This window comes from Agelaius tricolor, unplaced genomic scaffold (genome assembly GCF_023055355.1).
Source record: "Agelaius tricolor isolate 1412-34295 unplaced genomic scaffold, bAgeTri1.0.p SCAF_9, whole genome shotgun sequence".
Taxonomy (NCBI): Eukaryota; Metazoa; Chordata; class Aves; order Passeriformes; family Icteridae; genus Agelaius; species Agelaius tricolor.
Window position 1 is genome coordinate 38166616 of NW_027269269.1, and position 15337 is coordinate 38181952.

Consider the following 15337-nt stretch of genomic DNA (forward strand, 5'->3'; position numbering starts at 1 on the left):
CTTGCCATCAAGTACAACTGAATGAAAGTACATACAGAGGGACTTCATAGGTTTCTCTGAATGTATAGTGTATTGCATAGACAAGCAGACAGCATCAGGGATGGATTCAGACTTCCAGTTTATATTTGTTTTTGTTCTATTATGATGAATCACCTTTAAAAAGGATGAAATTTGAAAAGTTTCAAATAAGCAGTGGTTCCTTCCTTATTACAAGACCAGGTTTGGGGGAAAGGGATCCTAATATCTTGTCTGCATTTGAATGAAATACATCAAGTTTCCCAAGTGCTTCAGCTATGTATATAAATATACATATTACAATATATAAAATATATATAATATATATAATACATTCCACATTTGCAGATGGTCTCTGTACTTATATTTAGCTTCATTGTCATCAAGAGTATGACAGCAGAATACTGTTCAAAGGAGCTGCTTTATAGATGCAATCAGGGATTTCAAATGGAGGCTGGTTTAATCACAAGTTCTGCCTTCATCAAAACCAACTTTTCTATTTAGGGAAACACACTGGTTTTAATTTAAATGCCACTGGTGCACAAAGGCTAATGCAAGACTAGCTGAAAAGATTTTAAGTGTTTCAATCTTATTGCAATAAATATTTTCGCTCCAATTTTTTTTAATTCAGCATGTTTAATTACCAGGCTTCTGTTATTTCTGCTCTTTATAGAGAAATTCTAGCAACACACTTCTAAGAGGGCTAAAATTACTCTCTATATAATCTACCCGCAGGGCTGTGATCTGAATAGAAACTGTGTTACTTGATTCATTACACAGTACGCTTCTGTTGTGCATGTTTTTCTCTGCCACCATATGACAGAAGTACTGGCACAGTTCTTTCCAGTTTATCAACATTTGAGATGTCCCAAGTGAACCAAATAAATTATTCTTTTCTTTAAAACCGAAGCAGCACAAAGCCAAGACTGAGTTTACCTACCACATTTAAGTTATTCAGATAAATTATGGGCATTTCTGTGCATCTCTCACACAACCCCTTGGGGTTTTTTTAAGATTTCCCTCAAGCTATCAACAAATGCCCCTGCATAGCATGACCTAAGCAGAGTTCAGTATCCATCTGTTTCTGATTATGTCAATTTATTATTGACTATGAATATTTTATATATAAAGATTGCTTTTCTCAGCCTTCACTCACTGAGTCTTTACAAAATATTTCAATTTTATCTTTGTGAAAAGTTTCCAAGTCCTTGACTTTTTCATCATATGAAGTTCTGAGAACTTATCTGTCTCAAAGCCTCCACTTCTTCCAGAAAACTATTAGGTACCAATCTCATGGCTTTCTTCCTTTTCAGGACACTCAAAAGGCCCCTTCTCCCACACCCCAGGAGATTTTCAAGAGGGGTTCTACATGATAAAATAAGCAGTTTCATCTCTCTCTCACTACCCACACTCAAGGGGTGTTCCATAGAGCTGCTTTATGTTTTTCACCTTTCCATACAGGTCTTCTTGAGCTACCACAAAACTGGAATTAGCAAAAAGGGAACTGCTGGTGTTTTGTTGTGCTAATGATGCCTGCTTGGAAAGGAAAAATGTGTGAAGCAGAAGTAGGACCGAGCCTTCCACAATGCTAACACGTGCTTCACCTACCTCACATGCACTTTCTGTCACTTTCAGCATTTTGTGGGAGAGTCACCTCATGCTTTTCCTGTGGCCTGCTTCCCTTAGGGGCATTCCTTGTGCCCAGCAGAACTGCCTGGTGGGAAAACAGCAAGAGCCTCTGGATAAGGGCTGCCATGAACAGACACGAAAAGGGAAAAAGGAAATTTAATAAAGTAATTTTACCTGCTGTATTGGCACACACAGTGCTTTTGCATGAGGATTTTCTAAGCCCAGAGCACATTAGTTCCACTCTGTGTGCCTCAGTGTACCTTGCACAGATGTATGGGAGTCCTAAGCACATAAACAGCCTCTCTGGTTTACTGGGGGCTTCCTCTATCAAGAGCCAGCTGAAGCATGACTAGATGCCTGATCCATGGAGGAGGGAGGAGAAGGAGAAAGAAAATAATTTTCTCTTGCAATGGGACTTTTCACATTACTGAGCTACTGTAAGTATTGCACAACCTGTGGTTAAACACCTCAGAGAAAATCTGCATCCTGAACCCCCTGACTTCCAACACCCAAAGCAGAGCTTTTGGAAGTCACACACAAAAGTCACACATGGATTTCAAGGCTGTTGGATGCAGGCCTTTCCATTTTTTGGTGCAGAAGCACGTGCAGTAAGCTGTAACCAAATATGCGCTTACATCTGGAAGCACTTTAAAAAATGTGATTAAAATGTAAAAAACATATGAAACACATGATTTTGCAGGAAGTTCTAACATCACAACATGCTGCTAAAAGGAAAAGCACACTACTGGTCTGGCCCCTGGTTATTGAGAGGACATAGAATAGGAGAGCCCTGAAAGGGAGAAGAACTTGCTTGAAAGCAATAATTGGCTATTGCATGCACACAGAATCTGTCCTTCAGAGATTTGCCAGGGTTTATCCACCAAAAAGGATGTTCAGAAATACCCAAAAAAGGACCAACAGAAGGACCTTCGTATGCCACAGAAGACTTTATGCTCTGCTTTGCCAGGTGCAAGAATGGAAGACGTTCCAAGGGAGTCCCTCAAGCTCTAAAAGCCCTGAAGAGGGGAAAAGACTGGAGTGCTGAGCACTGGAGCTATATGCATGGCAGATACTGGGGAATGGTCACTGTGGCTAAATCTGTTATCCAGCATTTCAAAGTACAATATACATCCTAATTGCTACCAACCTCTTAAATTCAGCTGCAAATTCCATCCAAATCGTGTTGCTGAATGGACTTCTGCTAGCAGTGACCTGAATCATTAAAATTTCCTGTTGCTTCTGGTAACATCTCCATTTCTTGCAAAATAAATACTTACAAGTAGTACCTTTCCAAAACAGTCCATAAAAGACAATTGTTCCTTAAATGTGAAATATTTCTATTTTTCTCTTATAAATAAACTAGTGATTGCTGATGATCATCATCTGGCATTGATGTTCATTCAGCTTGTAAAACAAAAAGTGCAGTAATAGAAAATGAGTTGGTGTTTTTCCTTATCTTGAATGACATGAGGAGAAGGAAAATTACCTCACACAAGCTACAGCACTTTAGAAAATCAAACCTATGTAATCAATAGCATCATAAAAGGCAGTAGAGATTAATTTCCATTAAAGAACCTTGTTTGGCTGAGAAATAAAATGCTGTTTTAAAAATTAAGTAGCAATGATAGGCAAGCATTAATATTTTTAGTATTAACATGCTCATCTTTAGAAAAGACTAATCCCAAGTTTACAAAAGCCATTTGCAACTTGCCCAAGGTAAAATGGAATACGTAGACAGTTTAAATGTAAACAAATAGAAAATACTGAACTGTGTTCAAATCAAATTTTTGTCCTCTTCTAAACACATCTATGCTGACTTCAACCCAGCCAAGTAAAGAACCAAGTTCTGGCTAAATTCATACTTGGAAAAAGTAGGTTTCCTCCTAAAGTTTATTACCGTATTTCATATCTCGTCATCCCTATTTTACTGTTTATACAGAATTTAACTGCAGTTGGCCATCTCATATGAAAGATTAGTAGGAATTTGATGTGTTCAGTACAGTTTGTGAAGACTGAAATAGCATGTGATTTTTCCATGCACGATAAAATGCTCAATAAATAGAAAAAAAAGGCAAACAAGATGTTCTTGTTTGCCTATAGTAAGCAATTTACATCCTTTTAAGATCTTCTGGCATTTGGTCCTTTATTCTTCTGCAATAGCAAACCCAAGGTGTCCTATAAGCACCAGATTGGATGAAACCTGCTTTCCTACAGATTTTTGCTCTTTGCTCTGTTATTCCACATTCTTTCTTCTCACTGCAAATGGCCGTATCTCTCCACATTGCTTATTACTCTGTCACCTGGCAGGAGAAACTGTACTGTGATGAGTCTGGGACTGCACACATTTTGTTTGGCCACTGAGCCACTGCCAAGCAGAATGTCTAACAGCTATGTTCTGCCTGCCTCTTCCTCTAAATTGGCACCAGCTGTGGGTTTTTTCCTCCATACACTCACAGATTTTCATAAAACATGATATTCATTGAGAATTTCACCTTTCAGATTTAACTGAGAGACACAAAAGGGTTTGAAACACATGCAGGAGGGAAAGAACAAAGGAGAACATACAAATCTTAGTAGAAGTCTCACTTAGAAAAGGAGAGTAACAACAAATATTTAGGATAGTACTGTTGATAATAGGCCAGCTCTGTGAAATCCAGATTGGGTTGTTTGGGGATTTTTTGAAAGATTCTAAGACTAGGCTCTTAAATATGTTTTAAGAACTGAGATGAGGGACCCTGCTTCCAGTAGAGCAGGAATACAGCATTTTACTTTCAAGTGTGATGTGCACCTCAATTAGCACTTTAAACTACAGGACTCTCACTTCCTGACTTTAGATATGCCAATGATCACCTACAAATGCATCCAAGCAGATGTAAGAAAACTACTCACAGAACACAGGTAAATTGACCTGCAAAGTTAAAAACAAACAAAAAACCCTTCCAGGTCGATACTATCAAGTTAATGTACTTGTAGCTAGAAAGCAACACGTTCATTTATAAAAAAACACAGAAATACTAAAAATATTTTAGCAGTAAGAAATTACATGTTTTAAGTGATTTGCCAAAAGGTACAAAGAAGTTAGATGACACCTTGAGATTTCTATATCCAGAGGTAGATTGAAACTTTTAGTACTTAATGCTCTGGTAAACTCTGAATAAACCCAGAATGACAGAGATGGATGCAGTGCCACTGTGTAGTATGTTTCTGTAACAAAATCCCTATAAAATTATTACCTTTTCAAATATTTAAACTGAAATTAAGGTGTTCAGCCATGCCAATGTCTGAAGTTGAAAGTTCTTTCCATCAGTCCATAACTGGTCTGTCTTAAGAACAAATTCCTCCACCTGAAAATAAGTTGGATGTACAGCTGTACATATGTAGCACAATGTAGATAAAAGAGTTGAATTTTCATCCAAAGTTTCTGATGTTTCAGTTTGGCCAGGTCAAAAAAACTGCTGTAATATTTTTCCTTTCAGAGTCCATGCCCAATGACTGAACACTGTCATGCATTGCTTTTGCTTGTCATCTTTCTTTGAGTTTTTTTCTAATAGGCATGCTTTGGAAAGGAGGAGTTTTGGCCAAATTTTACATGAAAGAGTGGTGGATAAACACAAGAAATAAAGCATTCCACCAATAAAATTGAGAACACTGAATTTTGAATTATTTAAAATAAAAGATGGAAGAGATGGAATGAAGTCAAGATTTTGTGTGTCACAAACATGCCATTCCCTAATACATAAATATAAATTATAAATAAGTATTGCTGCAAATATTTTCTATATAATTTTCTATATTTCTATTAAAAAAAAGCAATTCAAAAGGTGAATTTGCTATGACCTGCCTGTAAGCAAAAATAAAATGTCTATATACTACATAATGTAGCCGTATATGGCTTGATTTTTAAAAACAAAACAAAATAAAACCAAAACCAATAGGTTTTTGAATATAAGTGGATGAAAAAAAAATAAAGAAACTTAAGTGCTAGCTTTGAGTTATGAGTTGGGAAGCGGCTACTGCCTGTCCTGCCAGGGAGCAGACAGGACCAATTAGCTGAGCTATGTCTACCAAGGAGTCAAAGAATCATGGAATCATGAAGGGACCTGAAAGATCCTCTACTCCCAAACCCCTGCCATGGGCAGGGTCACCTCCCATCAGACCAGGTTGCTCAAGGCCTTTGCCAACCTGGCCTTGAACCCTTTAAAGACTGGGACGTCTACCAGGGCTGACAATCTCCCAAGGGCAACCTGTTGCCATCTCACCACACTCCTGGTAAAGAATTTTTTTTTTTTTAATCTAACCTAAATTTCTCCTCTTTAAATTGGTACCCATCAGTTCACAGCACTGCTGTGAATCACCTGGTGGTAATGTCAGCAGAGATGCAGAAGTTGTTGAGTTATTGCAATTTCATGTATAGCGCAGGAGATAAAGAGGGGAAAAAATCCCCAACACAATTTTTAACACTGCCTGGGGTCCTGCTAAAACTACAGCCTAGGAAAGCTTCATAGAAAAGAAGATGGAAAGAGCATTCATACATTGTCCATGTGAGATGTTCCAACATGACAGTCTTGCTTCCTCTGTTTTTACTTCCCAGCATCCAGCTAAGTCAACTTTGGATACATGCTCATGGCAATTTCCTGCAGCACCCTGGTCTCTAAGGACAGGAGACTCAGTGTTATCCATATGCAATGCCCAGCATGTCTTAAGATCCAAGCAGCAAATAAAAAGAATCAGTGCCTACCTTGACATCTATTGCCAAAACACAGGTAATAAGTAGCTATAATTTAGCATCTTCAACATATAACAATTTAGATCTCTTTTTATGTCAAGCCCTTTAAAAATAGTCCACAAACCATCTGTTGATCACATTATTCCAAAGGCTGTTTTTCAAAGACTTTTGTTGAGTTCGTTTTGTTTACTTCATTTTTAGAAGGAAAAATATAATGCATTCCTACTTCTGCTGCTTAAAATAATTTCAACATACTTCCTTTAACATGAAAAAAAAGGAAAACAAACAAACAAAAGAATCACCTGTGGTTTTGGACAATGGAAAACTTCAGGCAAAAAAAAAGAAGTTAAAGGATGAGCAAAGTGTCTGAGAAAGCAAATGGTCTGATATATCTTAAAACATGATTAAGTTACCAGATCCAAATTTCTTGGTTGTCTTCCAGACACTGGCAGTAGATAATAAATGAAGAGGAAAAACAAACCACAAAGGAAAGAATTTGAGGAATACTACTTTCTCTATAGCATGAACTATCAATTTTTACAGTTTTTGCCTAATACTGATGTAATTCTTCTTGATGTCAGTGGAAAGGTAGCTGGACCTACAATGGATACTTCTGGAAAAAACCTTCCTTGTGAATTTTCAGCCAGAGTTTGAAAGAAGCTTTATGGGGCTCATAAAAGGTGCATTCTCGTTTCTACACAATTCAAAGGTAGTTCTTTCTAACATAGGTTGATTCTGTCATGATGCTGTGTCACATTTTGTATGTTTTTCTGAATAAATTTCTGTGCCAACCACTGTCTCTTCCATTTTCATTTTTTATATGCTATAACTTACTTTCCCCTATACTAAGGGCAGATTTTTATTTCAGGAATTTATTATACACAGACCGAAATAACAGATGCTCAGTGACAACCAGGCCACAATCATGAACTATTTATAAAACACAGACCAAAACCATAGGTAGTACTTTCAGAGGACATTGATCCTCAATCCAGAGGGACTGCAAAATCATGTCACCTTAGGAAATAGGTGATGGTACTTCCACCATAAAAACACACAGTTTTGATTGGCAGAGAACTGGGGGGGGAGAAGAAGCAGTGAGAGAGCACTGGGACACCTCCATCCAGCTCTGCCACAAAGGACTGTTCTTATGAAGATGTGTTCAGCTGCTCCTGCTTTTTGGAAATAATGAAAATTCCCAACAATAATGGGACATTTACTTCAGTGTAGGGCCTTCTCTTTAATTTATCTTTTCCTTTATCATTTAACACAATTCAGTGTGCACTGTTCAAAACTGGACCAATTGCAAGTCTTTCACAGTAAATTTATGGTGCATGGAAGACATTTTGGGTTAAGAGGAGATGGGGAGAGCTGATGATGCAAATGGAATACTGTCACTCAAAATGGCCTAAAAGAGGGAGAAGAGTGTGCTTTTAGCAGTAGTTAAAGCTGTATTTGTTACCTACCTCTATCATGCTGCTGAATAAACTGAGGTTACATAATTGATACTACCACAGTCTTGGGGTTTTAAAGGTAATGTCAGAATTGGAAAGTTCATCTAGTTATTGCCTGAATCACCAAAAATTTCTGTAACAGAGAGGCAGGTATTTCAGAAACTGGAGATAGCACTGTATGTACTTCCACAGTTGTGGACTTTGGCGTCATGTCCAGTAGAATACTGAGGAATCTTAAACCATTATGGTGCCACATTCAAACTCTGAAAACCATCATGAACACAGTTTTCAACTCCCCTGCTGGCCTCACCCAATCCCTACCAAAATCTTTGGATCTTCAACAGAGTCTCAAATAAAGCCATGGGTGATAAAAAGAATTTAAAGTGGATGGCTTGGTCAGAGGAGAGGCAGAGCAAAGTGCATTGATATCACGCATCTCCCCCAGAGCCAAGAATCAGAATTGCCAAAAGTCCTTCCAAAGGACAAGAACATTTAAAAAGTTGCAGGGATCTTGTAGGAGTTGAAAAAAAAAAACCAAAAAAGCAACTTAACCTGTGCTCAAAAAATATTCATAACCTGACCTGATGGATGTAACCATCCATCCTCACTCCTACCTGCACAGCTAGACAGAGAGAAGTATATAAGAGGATAAAGAAACATAAGAGAATGTTAGGTGGAAAAGAGAGGCTCCATATCACATCCCGCACTCTGAAATGCTGTGATCATAATTTTGGAAGGAACAGCCTACTTTCTTGGGTGAATTTATAACTTCAGTTATAAAACTGGCTGCCAGAAGTGGAAATGCTTCTGAACAAACCCACAGAAAGACAACAAAATTCCCAAGGCTCATCTCAAATCATTTTAGACAGGGTGGGTTTCTTCTCTCATGCCGTGCTCCTTCTACTTTTAGGTCTCCTCTGGTTTGCTTTTTAAAGTTCTGCCTCTCTTATTACTGCTCCAAAAGTCACTTCTGCTTCTTCTCTCTGATCATTTGCTTTTACTCACATATTAAAAGTACTTAAGTCACTTCACAGGCCAAATGTTTCTCCTTTCATCTCTTCTTCTTTACTCTTAATCATCACCTTTTGGGAAAGTCTTCCAGTGAAGAATCCAGTGATGGTTTGAATAAGTTGTTGGAAAGTAAAAGCAAACTGAAAGTTAATTTGGGTATTCCAAAGATCACGTTCCAACCCGATCATGAGTTGCAGCTGAGATGAAAAATTTCTATTTTTGGTTTTTTTAATTCTTAAAAAATTCTTTCAAAATTACTAGGAATTAACTTAGAGTTACTTCTTTACTTCATCTTAACAACACTGTAATTCACTGACTCCACAAATACTAAAATTCTCTTATACCTGCCAATTTTCCTTCATCTATTATTAGAGACATCAACCTGTCATAACAGCACAAACTAGTTCCTCTCTTTGAAAGAAAAATCAACTATTATTCTTGAATTTCCATGATTTCTATTGTGACTCTAAAGATATGCATAGGTGCCATGCACACCTGCTTCTATTATTATACTGATACCAATAAAAAGGAACAGATCTAGTAAATAAAGGGTTTCCTTCTTCCATACAGAACAGAATTAAACTAAAAGTGAACTTCCAAAATCACTTTCTACGTAATTCACAAAACAAGTCTATTTACTCATTCAAAAACATTAATAATGTAAAATAAAAACCTTTCAAACATTTTGACCTTTTCAAAACTACCTTTTTTTTCAGTAACTGGTGTCAGGGAGAACTAAAAAAGATTGTATAATTATTTTAGTCTGAGCTCATAGTTCTTTGGATTTCTCTAAGAGAGAATAATAGCATTTGGAGATATTGATGTTTAAGCTTCCTGCCAGTCACATTAAGTTGTGCCAGGCCTCAGACAGCCAGTGAGAATACCACGTTTAATCATCATTATTTCTGGCTTTCCTTGAATCACAGAACACAACTACTGTGAGCAGATATTCTGCTTTTAATAATAGATATAGGTATAAAATCCTCAGTAAATTCTTCTCTTCCTCGTTAAACCTTTTCCCCTTCCTCAGGCTGGTCATCAGAGCATGAAGAAATGGTTGATAATCCTCCAGTCTGGTGTCACAACAGCACTGGTGCATTATTTTGCCAGTGGAAACCCCGGAACACAGAAAAGATGGATCCTCTGCTCGTGCGCCTATGGAGGAGGTGAGCACCCACCTTCCCCTGCTCCCCCCCCAAGGGCCTCGTGACCACCAGGATTGGGGGGAGACCCCAGGCCTCCAAAGCTGACAGGAGACCACCTTCTCAAAATTTCTTTTGTGCAAAGAGCACTTCAGCATGTATTCCTCACTCACAGCATGGCCAAGAAGGAAATAGTACATTTATGCTACCGAAGAGAACATATTTCTCTCACTCAGAGCAAGCCTGAAACTCCAAAAAGAAAAGAACACACTTAACTGAACTAAGAGCACAAGTCAAAGATTTTCTTGTGGAAAGAAATGCTTAGCCCAAGTCCAAATATACAGAAATTCAATTCAAAATAAGAAAAGTTTGAGGTCCACTTATGTTGCAACATTGCATTCAAATCTCTATTTCTTAGCATTTCTCTGGCACAACCCCCACTTTCTACTAAAACCATTTTCAAAATTGATGGGTGAACTCAAACTGGCAAATAAGAAAGGACACAATAGGTGAACAACATGACTGCACCTGAAAGGGACTCTAACATCTGATCAAATCAGATCTGAAAGATCATCTTTTTTTTTCAAGCAAGCATTCTCCTAATTGTTAGGTAAGCATAAAAACAGAAAGACAGATCAAGAAAGAAGTAGTAACGTACCCTCTGTGCAGAGTTCATCTGACCAACTTCTTACAGTGCATATTAGAATTATCCTATCAAATGGGGATTTTCCATTTAGCCTCAAATAACTGCTACCTAATTACAAGATTTTTTTGTGCACCTGAATTATATGATAAAAATAATTTAATACAGAATCACACTTCTGCTGACGGAAAGCCAGACTCTCCTCTAAATTGCAGATATCTTAAAACCTCACATAGAGGTTTTAAATTTGACATGCCTTGATGATTTATTACTCTAAATTTCATCCACTCAGCAGTTTTCACAAACATATTTCTAACATTACTGTCAACATGAAGTGTTTAATTCTGTTGCTGTGCTAATGAAGGAGCTTTTTCAAACTCATAACTGAAATAACATTATAGCTCAGATCATATTTATTACCATTACACTAGATTACTCATGTATCTAACAAAATCTGCTCAAGAACTTATCCACAAGTGTCGTGTTTCCCTCCTTAAGCAAGTAAAATGTTATAAAAGCTTTATTTTCTGTATAATTGTGCAACTTACCTAAAATTTAGATAGCTCTCTGGTAATTTTGGAAATATGTATCAGAATATAAATCCTTTTTTCTCTCAGCAGAAATCAGAATCTCAGAATATTGTTTTAAGAAAAAATTACATGCATCACAACAAAGGAATTCAGAAAAGCTGCAGGAAAGCTTGAATAAATAAAATAAATATGGATAGAATAAAACTGGCCTCCTCCCAAAGCCCGAGTTTGTCAAAAGAACAAAGCACACACAAACAGCATGTAAAACCTGAATTCAAAATACATTTATAAAAAAGGGATGAGGACACATGTTTTTTCTATTTCAGCTTGAAAAATAAAGGGACACGGCAATGAGTCTTGCTGGCAGGCAGATAACTCATAGGCCCTGACCCTTCGACTCACCAGGAATTCAAACACAAAGCTCTTTTCATAGTGACCGTGCCATACATTCTCAAGATAAGGCAGTGAAAGAAGGAGCAATGGAAAGGTGCCACAAAGCTCAAACTGCAGAAAACTGCACAGAAATTATGTTCACTTATTCACCTCCATGCAGCTGCACACCAAATGCTGGCTGCACAACGATTTCTTCCCAAATCAGAAGCCATGCAGTGTGCTTTTAGACACAGGACCTGTCTCCTGAAGCAAGAAAAGCACGAGAGAGAGCAAGCAGCAAGGAAAGGGCTCTCCCTGTGCATTTCTGTATCGTTCAGAACTGAAGTGCACATCCGGAGAAATCATCTGGAACACAATGAGCTCTGCAGAAGGATCGCTGTGGTAAAACGGAAGGGTTTTTAGAGACAACACAAAAAGCTACATTTCAAACAACATTTCAAATCTGGACTCACCATGAATAAGCAACAGTTGCCTGAAGTTAGTGTGTTATTTTCTGCCCTGTTCCATTGCACTTTTTGCCTAGTTGTCCAACACTTGGTAGCTCAGAGCTGCCACACAGAGGCCCCTTCCGTGATCTGGCTTATTTGCCTGTCAGTTTGAGTCTCAGCTTCTGTATGATGCAGCTGTGCACTTTGCTGAAGGTCTAATATCATTTCCATAAGCTTTCTCCCTGCCTGGAGCAAGCAGTTTGTTCTCCCTGCTCAATAAATACTCAGATCACTTTTCTGGTACTCACAGGGATAAAGCTTTAAGTTGTTAAGGAGTTCTTACTAAGTAGTGGGTGGAGAACATTAGCTCAGTACAAGGAAACTCTGCGCATAATCAGAAACTGAGAAACTTCCTCCCTTTCCCCCAACCCCTCCTCTCAACAGGCAAAGCTGCCAGTGCCTCCTTTAGAGAAATTTAGGAATGTAAAGGGAGGACTCAAAGGGGCCCAGTCAGACAAGCCTTTCTCAATCAATTAGCTTGCAGCCATTACTTGTGACCCTAGGTCACACAACATAAGTGTGTGGGGTGTGCCTTTAGGGGTACACCAAAGCTACTTATTAAAACTTACATAACCAAAAGTGTTCAAAATCAAATAACTCCAAAAGCTGGAAAATATTTTCCATGTACCAGTTTTGAAGGAAGGAGAGTTTTGCATGAAGAAATGCTGCTTTACTTTTCCAATAACAAATCATTTAATGCAGGAAACTAAATTTTTTTATACTCAAAAAAAAAAAAGAAATGTGAGATGCATAAGCAGACTTTAGAGTGGTATTTGTTTTATGATTATGCAAAAACTAAATAATACTGGCCTGAGTGATATTTGATGAAGCACGTGATCATGTTTTTTAAAATAAGACTATTGTGTGTAGCTGCAAAGACATAGATGTTTACAGGACTATTTATTTAATTAATGAAGTTCATCCCCTGTACTTCAGTCCTTTACAAGAAGCTAGTTCTCAGCATTCAGATTCCATTCTTCATTTTAATACTCCAACATAACAAATTGAACAATTTACTTTTAGAAAAGTATAGAAAAGAATATTTGAACACTGCATTAAGTTATCCTGCCCTAAACACACAGGGAAGAGAGGGTGTAACGTGCCACAATTCCCACACAACAAGGTTACACCCCTTGGTGTGAAGGAAAACTTCAAAAAGACCCTCAGCTTCATATCCTGCCAACCCAATGACATGGAGATGATGCCTTGGAAAAAACCATGAGGGAGTCCTGATTTGAAAAGCAGATCTATGACAACCCCTTTCTGGGCCAGGCAAGATCAATGCACTGCAGGGGCGATGCACTTTAATCTCCAGGTGCATCGCAAAGCATCTTTAAGGAGTGCCATAGATCAAGGCTTATACACAGAAAAAAAAAAAAAACCCAAAAAAAAAAACCATTTTAGCCCAAACTTCACCATCTACTGAAGGTAATGGAGAAATAGCCACACAAAAGCTCACAGAGGTCTCAGGGAAACACATAACCATGTAGGAAAGTAGTGGTCATGTAGTGGAGTTGATTGAGGGTGTTGTAGACAACCTGCAATCTTCATGTCCCTTCCCTGTTAAAATCCCAGCCAAACGCTCAGAACAGGCATCAGGGCTCGTGTTAGTTCAGACATTCATTCAAGAGATAAGATTGCAGGATCAGGGCCACTGAGTAAGCACGCTGGTGTAAGGATTTTACTTCTGTCTTGCATATAAGACAGCATTTAATAAATTAGGTCACATTTATATCCTTGGAAAGCCCTGGCAGTAGAAATAATAATCATGAAAACTTTAATTTTGAAAAAAAAAAAAAAAGGGTTCAGGATTATGACACTGGACTGGAATTTAGGTTATTTGGGTTCTGTTCCCATTCGTGTTTCAAGTGGCCCAAATTATTTGGGACATTGCTTCAATTTCTGCATTTATGTCAAATTGCCCTTGTCTTGCAGTTGTAAAGCCTTCAGTTCCCCAAAGTCTATGAATAAAAAAAATGGATCATGATAATAATCTTCAGTATGCAAATCCCTTCAATACTGGTTCCCAACACATGCTCTGCATAGTGGAATTAGAGCAGGATTGAATATAAAATATTTACTGACCCTGGACTACTCAGTCACTGAAAACAAGAAAACTATCTACATCAAATCTTTTGAAATCTGTGCAATCTCCAGGAGATAAAAACAAGTCCATATACATGATTAACAATACAGGCTTTGTTCTTTCCCATTTAGCCCTCTAAGTGTAAGGCTCCTGGAAAGCTTACAGGGTTGGTTGCTTGAAACTCAAAAGGCTGGATTCCCTAATAGTAGAAAAAAATGGGAGGACTGTGCCTGTGAAGAGACAGGCTGTCTAGAGTGTTGCTCTCAGCAAGTGTTAAGAAAAGGAGAACTCATTCCATCTTTGTCCAGTCTCTGTGAACTTCCAGGCTGAAGCAGAGGAATTACCACTGATTCCAGGTTTCCCTTTAACCCACAATTTCCAAAGCAAGATGCATCCCAAGCAGACCACTCCAATATACGTTCACACCTTTCCTTTGGAAAAGTTGATATGGAAAATTTACAACACAAATAACAAAGAAATGTAAAGGATGTTTTTGATGTAACTTAAAACAATGCTTCCACACCAGAAATAATAATAGAATAATGGCTCCTCCTGGCACTGTTGAGTCCCCTGGCTAAGGACTCTTCCTTTTCCTGACTGCTGGCTGCAAAATTACCACTCCATTGGCTCCACTCCATGGCTGCCACATTTCAGCCACGCAAAGGCAATGTGAGCCATTTCAAAATTATCTCTAACAAAGAAAGACACAAAGTTTGAATGAGATGCTCATGCTAAATATGGCAACCAGGAATATACAAAACTCCTTTAGCATTCTCAGGGTGTGGTGCTATGAGCAAGACTCCTTTTAATTAATGGAAGTAACCACCACCTTTAGCGTTTCCACATTTACATTCTAATAAGGATCAGCCCTAAACAGACTATTTCAGGAAAGGATAATAGAAGTTTTCACATATTTTTCCACATTCTGCTCTCTTTCCTCAAAAGTAATTGAATTTGGAGGGATCTACCTAAACTAGCCACTTTTTTTTCCCCTCATTTTGCATGTTCTTATAGACTTAGTAAATGCCCAGCTCCTTGGATCAAGGTATTTTCACACTTACTAACTCAGAGTCACCAACGAGATTAAATGTGCAAGAATTTTATGAGTTTTTCTTTGCATGTGCAGATATTCAGACCTGGATTACACCCAAGTTCAATGTGATCAATATATGATCATGCTACATTAGGGATCCTTTGAGAATAAAAGGGATTTCTTGTTA